Source organism: Cyanistes caeruleus, chromosome 7 (genome assembly GCF_971803275.1).
Source record: "Cyanistes caeruleus chromosome 7, bCyaCae1.hap1.1, whole genome shotgun sequence".
In the NCBI taxonomy this organism is placed as follows: Eukaryota; Metazoa; Chordata; class Aves; order Passeriformes; family Paridae; genus Cyanistes; species Cyanistes caeruleus.
The window spans coordinates 34,161,563-34,169,164 of NC_141707.1; positions in this window are offsets into that span (position 1 = coordinate 34,161,563).

Below are 7,602 nucleotides of genomic sequence, written 5' to 3' on the forward strand. Positions count from 1 at the left end.
TTCTAAGGTGATGCTGAAATGTGTGTGATTTTCTACTTTATTGTCCTCTTTGGCATAGAAATGAATAGTTACTTTGCTGATTTTGAAGCTGCACTTCTGGCATGACAGTGACATTGACTTTCAGGGTTAGGCAATGCTGTAATAATACATAATCTGATTCTGGGATAGATCAGTATAAATTTCTAACATAAATATATTCATTTATATCATAAAATTTTTACGAATTCTCATCACTTTGAGGGATTTTTTGTTTGCTTTTCCAGTAAAGTTACTTTGGCTAGAATGGGATTTGATCCAAAGCCCACAAGAGTCATAGACAGCATTAATAAGGTAAAACTTTATTGAAAAGAACTCTGCAGTCAGGTTGACCTTTATGCCTTTGCAGTATTTCTGTCTGCAGCATGTATTTGGAGTGATTTGCTTTAAGACCTCAGTAATATAAGTGGAGAGATTTTAGTGCTGGTAAAGATGGTAAACACACCACTGTTACTGATCACAAAACACATTTCCACATAGCCAGTCTGCAGCTTAATTATTTAGAAGATGAATATGTCTTGCTACATGATGTTTGTTTAAAATCAGCAGCTTCAGAAATATTAACCCCTGCACTTTGCTGTACACTTCATTTGTCCGTAGTGAGAACATGTGATCATAGTCACCAGCCTTGAGCTTCAGCTTCCTCTTGATGATTTCTGCTTTGACATTTCCATTTCCATGCCCTGTTGCATTCATTGCAAAGTGAATTTCCTCTCTAGGTAAAGCCAGTGTAATTGTATTTTGAGTGCCCTGGTCCTCTGTGGTGTTAGAAATCTGACATAAAGCATAAATCTGACGTGTAATGTGACTACTTAGAGATCTGTGTTCTCACTCTTGTCATTACATCTGGTATTAGTAGGTAACCAGACCTTTTCTGGACATGCCTGTCATGATGTGGAATGCATCCAGAATTTCATCTGGCTTTCACTTCCTACTTCTAAAAAGCATAAAGAGCTTTTCTCTGAGGATTTTTGTAGAAAGCAGCTGTTTAGTTCTTCAAGTTCAGAGTCATTTAACTGCATCTCAATTTATAAAGTTGCATCCAGTGCTCCCTTTCTTTTATTAATGAACTTCTGAAGGTTTTTTCAGGGAAGGTGCACAAATTTTCCTTATGTTCTACAGAAGAAATATGACTGGATACTGAAATGGCCTCAGAAACAAAAATTCAGGTCTGTTTATTCTATAGTTCTTCACATGTTCATATAAAAATATGAATTTTTACCCACCTTATTTTTTTTTAAGAAACCCAACAAAATAAAACCAATCAATATCCCACACTTACCGAGCTGAGGGGAATTAGCCATTTAGCACAGAACTAATTTTATAATAAGCAAATGATTGTATGTTGATCAATGATACAAGTCAATGTGTTACTGATGTTGCCAGTCCTCAAGTCTTCCTTGTCTGTCATAGGTGCTGCTTCTCTCTACCTAAATCTGACCTCTTGCATGCCAATCAAGTTAGTTCCACTGCCAGAATGAATAATTTATAAAATATTTTAGAATCTACTTACTTTTTTCATCAACTAGGGGAAGAGCAGGGACTTTCCAAACAGTGTCACTTTCTTGTTAGAGAAGGGAAAAAAAAACCTACTACAAAAATTTAAAACAAAAATGTGAATTGAAAATCAGGAATATTAGTAGGAAAGCAGGAAGCATATGCTATAAAATCATTTGGGTTATTTCTTGCATGGTCCAATTCCACACAGGAAGTGCTTGGGCAGTAGTTTATTGGATTGATCTCTGTTTGATCTTGATCCCATGTAGAAAGCAGGTATTTTAAATAATCATTTCATATTGAAGCTGAAGGCTTAAATTAAGCCCTGTGATTGCTTTAAAAAAAAAAAAAAAGGAAAAAAAATATATTTGGAGACTTTGGAGGTATTTTTTGTTTGTTGTTTGGTTTTTTTGAAGTCCATCCAATGCAGTTACAAAGAAATTCCCTGTCAATTTGCACTCACAGAGGCTGTTTACACAAAGCTACATGGAAAGAGTAGCCAGGTGTTGATGTTATCTGAATGGAATTAGAGAAATGTACTAAGTATGAGGTACAACTTCAGCACTGTAGAGCTCAAGGGGTGTTTGTAATGATTTAAAACTTGCGTAAGGTCTCTTTTGAGTAGAGTAAAACAAAATTGTTTGAATGAAACCTTGAGTTACAAAACCCCTGAAACCTGAGTGAATTAAAAGATGCACAAAACCAGTCATAGCTTTGATGGTTGTTCTGGCATTGCATTTTGTACTGAGTTTTGGGGAATTCTCAGTTACACTTCTCAAGTGGATGCTGCTTTAACTGAAGAGCTTTCACCTGAAGAAAACTTTTTTCCCCCCTGAAATCTGTAGTTTGCCGATAATTCAGATCTTCTGAGAGCACAGCAAGTTCCAGATATCCAAGTATCCTCTATGAAACATCTTTATGCATCATCTTTTAACCATTTTCCTTAGTGAAAGCAGAACATGAATTGCTGATGTGTGTTGCATTTGCACTTGAAAACCTGATTTCAGAGTGTGTTAAACCTTGATCTATTTTTGATAGAAAAGAAATGTAGCATTTTAATCTAATTTCCATTTAATGCCAAGGATATTCATGCAGTGAAAAACATATATCAGGGTTTGATGCAGTGATTTTTAAGCCAAGAAAACAGCAGGATGGCAGTGGTAAATCTGAAATGAAGATGTATATCTCTTCAGAAACTCTGGTTTCCTCCTGCCCTCTTTATACCAAATTGTGTCTCCATTCTTCAAGGATAATACAGGTGAAGCAAGAACCAGGGCTTTTACCCTTTGTTCTATGAAAGTGAGCACTGGCTTTTGCCTGGGGTCTCATTGTCCTGTCACTTAATTTTCTGATGGGAGGTCGGTTAAATAAAAAAATATAGAATAAGTATTTTTAATTAAAATCAGATTTAAGCTATTAATTATTTTGAAATTCTCTACGTTAATAGAGATCTAATGAATGGAAATTGAAGTCCTATATTGAAAATACTGAACAGTGCTTATATATTTTTAACAAAACCAGTATATATATGAATATTTGAAACATGCATGAAGGTGGAAATTGGAAGATTGTTTTTATGTTAACATGTTTATAAATTGAAATTCTTAATATCCAGTACCAAAACCCTGTAAAAGGGCTGATGAAAAGAAAATGTAATGTATTCTGATTAACAGCCTGTGTAATACAATCAATGGGTGTGGTGTTTTTGTTCTGTATTATATTTATTATATGTAAGTAAACAATAAATATTATAAATCTTATTTTCATAACAGGAATTGGTATTTGGTTGGGATTACTGCTTGATGTATTTTATATCATCAGTTAAGAAAAAAATGGTCACTAGGGCTAGGCTTAAAAGTGAGTTTTGGGATGTCTCGTGTTACCCGAAGCCAGCCAGGATGTGGAAGGTTGGGATTTGGTGTGTGGGTCTGAGTGCAGGTTCTGGCCGGGGCAGGGTTGGTTTTCCTGCCGGGGGCTGGTTTGGGTTTGTGCTGAGCAGGGGGTGATGATGCAGAGATGTTTCTGTTGCTGCTGAGCGAGGCTTGCCCGGAGCCGAGGCCTTTCTGCTTTCCCTGCTGCCGTGGGGAGGAGTTCGGGTGCCAGGGGCACAGCCGGGCTGAGCAGGGACATTGCAGCCCACAGCACATGGACATAACGCGGGGGGAGAAGGAAGAAGAGGGGACATCGGGAGCCATGGCGTTTGTTCTCTCAAGTCACCATTCCTGACAGGCCCATCTCTCTGGGGATGGCTGATTTGCCACGGGAAGCAGGGAATTCACTCCTTGCTTTGCTCCGCTTGCACTTTGCTCTCCCCGAGCTGCCTTTACCTCAACCCACGGGACTCCTCCTGCCCTCCCCGAGCTGGCTCTGTGTGGGGCTGGCTTGTTGGCCGGGTTCAGCCACGGCAGTCGAGGCATTTACAGGGTCAGGCACGGATCTTTGGTGTCTTTGGCAGCCGCGGGTGATTTTATTTGCGATCAGCGGATGGCAGAGGGCGAGCAGCAGGGGGAGCTCCGGCCGTGCGCATCCCGCGGCTGCGGCTCAGCAATTCCTGGGTAAGCCGTGAAAACACAATTCATTTACCTGTTTATCATCCCTCATTCCGCAGTTAGCCACGGCTAGACATTGACCTTTCTTCTTCCAGCTGAACTTTCAGCGTCTTTAATAATTAAAACTTCGGGGACGATAGGCGTTTACCTCAATACTTCATTTAAAAAAATGAGGAAAAAAAAATTGCCACCATAGGCTCTTCTGAGTTTTCTGGATTAACTGTAGCTGAATTCTTTTTTACCGAGATCCTAAATATTACTGCACAGCTATAGGAAGAAGCAGCTTTTTGCACTAAAACAAGGGGAATCTTGCTTTGCCGCTAACTAATTAAGGAGTTCATCTCATATTCCCTGACAAGCAACAGGAATTCTGGAGCTCAAATTAAGAGTTTGAAGCAACTTGACTAAAAAAGTTTCTATATACTTCCAACAGCAAGCTGGCAATAACAATCCTGTTCTTTTTCTAGTGTCCTAACTGATGGCTGGAATCTCAATAGTCATTGTGTGATTCCTCCCTTTTAAGTCGTAAGGTAAAATGTGAAATAATTTTTGGCAGGTTGTGCCATTAAAACATAAACCCCTCAAAGGCATCACTTTCTTAGGCTCTGTCAGTGCTTGATGGGTTGTGCTGAGGGGACAGCTGGCTGTGTAAGCGGCTGGGGCAGGTGGTGACAGAACCACAGGGAGGAGGTTTTGATAAAGATGTGTGGGGGCCCAGGAGGAGCTCCTGGGGAAACTACTGAGGTGAGAGCTTGTGGTTTGGTTTTTTGTTGTTCTGTGGGTATTTGTTAGTTTGATTTTCCATATCCACAGTGTGAATCAATATATTGTTATTCTGTTAGGCTATTAAGATCTAAACTGTCCTCTGTGATAGCCTGAAAGCTGGTACTTTGCTGTGTACCAGGGGATCAGTCAGTGCAGGCTCTCTGGATTGCTTTCAGTCTTTAGGATGTAATTTGTTGACACATTATCTTGTTCTGCTCTGCATGCTTTTCAGTTTTAGGAGACACATTTCATACATGAAACTGCCACTTGCCAGAAGCTCAGTGTCAGTTGCTACAAGGTGAAGTTTAAAGCTGCTGAGAAGAATGATTTAAACCCCGTTTTCAAGCTTCTTTTTCTGTCAACAGTATGTATGTGGGAGACATTCTTGGGTTTTACTTATATCTGCAACCCAAGTATATTTTGTTTATATTGATTTTAAAAACCTTGGACAAAACTTAAGGTTTCCAAAGAAACAATGGTTTACTACCTCAGTGTGACCTCTTCTTCCTTTTTTCACCTCACTTCCCCCTCCTCTTGCCCTCAGCCACTATTTCAAGATAATGTGAAAGAAAAGCCAGTTCTAGTTTGTGGCTTTGCAAGCTTTCAGGACTTTTTTTGGCAGTGTTACCTAATGTGTTATAATTTGCTGGGAGATGAAAATCTTCATATCATAAAGATTCCTTAATTATCTAAATAGGCTTTTCTTTGTGGGAATCTTCCAGTGTTGGGGCATTTTCTAGGCTTCTTTGATTTAACTACTGGGGTCCTGCTGCTAATGGTGATAGAAAACTCATGATTCCACTGTGAGTGTGCATTTACACAACACTAGAGAAGCTTCATAAACATAAAGGAACATTCTGTCTATCTGTAATAGTGTTCCCATTTAGAAAGAAGCTCATCTGCCAGTAGCTCTACCTTTTTTTTTTTTTTTTAATCCCTTTGGAAGGAGAAAAAAAAAAGTTCAGTTATAAGCAGATGGCTTTGGTGGTTGTGGTGCTGCAGGCAAAAAGGAAAGTGATGCCCCATGAGAGGTTTCTGACCATGGGACACGTGGTGGTCTCACAGCAAAGGGAGATAAATCTGATGCAAGGACCATGAGGGATAGAGTTGGGTCTCATGCACACCTCTCCCCACGTCCTCCTTGCCTTTTTACTTGTTTCCCTCCTCACAGAGGAATATACAGAAGACACTTTTTGCTAATTGAGGGGATGCCATTAGTTCATAGTATAAATATTTTTAAATATTATGGATATGTGTTGGTAATTTAACACATGTCTTTTGTTAAAAACACATTTTGACAAAAGTGCTGAGGCTGACTTCTACCTCCCCTTTCACTGTTAGGTAAAAGCTGAAACAGCTCCATCTGTCACTTTTTTGCATGTGATGTTTTTCCCAGTGCTTAAAAATGGAGCTGGATTCATTACTCTTCCTACAGGAACGTGTTGGCCATAGTGAGTTTCAAGTGTAGGAAGACAAGCTCCTGGAATATGTGTTCCTTGTGTAAAACAGTCTCACTGAAAGAGTTTTCTCAAGGAAGTGGTTATGGACTAAGCAGTGTCCTCTCTGAGATGCAAAGGGACATCAGGAGCAGCCTAACCTAGAGAAGAAAAGAACAAAGTGATGATCTGTCAGGAGCTGATGGAGAGCCATGGAAGTGAATGAGCAGCCCCTCAGAATTAGATGCATAGTGGATTTCCAATAAATGAGGTATACCTGAGCTCTTGCAAAAGGAGTCAACCAGAGCTGAAATTATTCCTCTCCTTGTCAAAAATTGTCCTTTTGTACTCAAGGGTAGGGTAAGATGGTGAGTTCTTGATAAAGCTTCAAGACAGGACAATTTTGTGAGATTTTTCAACTATTCTCTGAATAGTGAATGAATCAGCTTCAGATTGTCATGGATTAAAAGTTTTAAAACACCCAAAAACTGAGATGGTAGAAATGTTTCATTATTTTAAAAAATACTAATTTGCTTTTAGGGGTCTAAACGATATAACAGTTTGGTGACACATCAAGTCTGTCATGAAATAATAGTAATGTTGTATTGGAAACCTGCCAAAGTAATTCTTCAAAACACCTAGTTAATGTTTTTAATGATGTATCTCTGCTTTCTGGCTCTGGTCTGCCATTATACCTGCCAACCTACCTCCTCCCTTTGCAGATGATTTCTAAAACCGACACATTTATGTCTCCCTTTATAAATTCGTCATTTTTTCCTTTTTCTTTTTCCCTCCCCCCTCTCCTCTCACAGGTTTAAAAAAAGACAGTTCAATTCTAAATTGTTTGAAAAATTGGCAGCAGAGTCACCCTAGCAGTACAGCAAAGAGGCACAAGTACAGAGGAGTTGAGAATCCTGGCTTTGTGAATTTCTCCTCACATACCAGACTATTTAAATCTAAAGTGTGTGTTGGCCTGCAAGTGGATCTTCAAGAGAACTCTTTAACAAAGCTGCTTGTTCCACATAACAATATTTGGTTTTATGTTTAGAAAACACCGTGCTTCTTGCTTGGTTTGGTTTTTCAGGAGAGGATGATAGTTTCAAGGTAAAGGTTGTTGGGCGTAAACTCAAAACAGAATGGACTCTTAGAGAAACTCTGGAGTCCCACAGTCAATTCCATAGTGTCCTGCTGAATTTGAGCTGTTCCAAGGACTCAATCTTTTATGTGCTGCTTTGAGTGTTGTGAGTAGACACAATACTATCTCTTCCCCTTCCTGATCATTATTGATTATACATGGAAAGTTCCTTTCACAAACACCT